Source organism: Papilio polytes, unplaced genomic scaffold, assembly GCF_000836215.1.
Source record: "Papilio polytes unplaced genomic scaffold, Ppol_1.0 DF820678.1, whole genome shotgun sequence".
Taxonomy (NCBI): Eukaryota; Metazoa; Arthropoda; class Insecta; order Lepidoptera; family Papilionidae; genus Papilio; species Papilio polytes.
The window spans coordinates 2,092,448-2,093,657 of record NW_013528526.1 but is presented as its reverse complement, the minus strand read 5'-3'; positions in this window follow the sequence as shown (position 1 = coordinate 2,093,657).

The window sequence follows — 1,210 nt, the reverse complement described above, 5'->3', positions numbered from 1 at the left end:
CGTAAACACACACTTCTTTGTTGCCAGAGATATCAGCAATCGCAGCATATTTTTGAATAGTCCTTTTTTTAATAAAAAGCCCTAAACATATGTCATGCTTTAGGCTATATATTTTACAACAGAAACAATTATCATTCTACAACATAAAGTTTCATCACTTGCCATAGTACATCAGAGGGATCTAATTAAAACTTAGCAGAGCGTACGACCGTCGTTACTCTGTGCACTTTGCGGCGCCAATGCCTCCGGGTTTAGCGTTGAACGTAGAGGGGAAATGACGTCACCCAAACTGCAACAACTCCATTAACTGCGACTAAACGATGTCGACAGAAACTAGCTCAAACCAAATTCAATTCGAGGAGCGAAAATCAAGCTTAACTTTAGTTATTCGTGTTGAAAACATTTCGTACATGTTATTTATTTTATTACTAGCTTTCGCACGCCACTCCTTACGCGAGGAATAAAAAAAAGTGAACAGCCTATGTGTTCTTACAGACTATCCTCTACATCTATGCTTTTCATCGAGATCCGTTCTGTCGTTTAGACTACAAACTCTAACAAACATCCATCCATCTATACTTCGCATTTACAATATTAGTATGAATAATAATAAAAACACACACAGAGTGACAAAAGTTAAAGACAATTTCTTTACCTTTTGTCTGTCTGTCCCTGTAGTCCCGGTAATCTTCGAAACAGCTGAATCGAATTTGACGTAGCTTTTAATAAGTAGTTTAACAGTGGTAGAGCCCGCTTTAACATCTTCGCATGAATGGGACGCCTCGCCCGGTGTAATACCACGACCACACAGAAAACAGGCGTGAAGTGGAAGCAATTCCGCGTTTCGACAGATGAGTGTAGTGCCGGAGGCCTAAATTTAGTCCCTTTCCCTTTCCCTTCCTTTTTTTGAAACGATGGGAAGGAAAAGTGGATTTGACGGTGAGGAGACGCATAAAAAGGGAAAATGTCATCTTTATGTGCGTTTCCTCTACCGTCAGTTAAGGGTAGGCAACGCATTTGCAATTGCGGATGTTTATGGGCAGCGGTCGCTTTCCCTTTCGGTGGATTCAGGCAGAAAAAAAAGTAGTTTTTTTCTTTTTTTCAACACAAACGAAGTTTCAGATAGCAGCTAGTTGTAAAATATGTATTAAAGTTAACCGCTACTTTGTAAACAACTGTGTTATTGCAATTTTAAATTACCCCCTTGGGA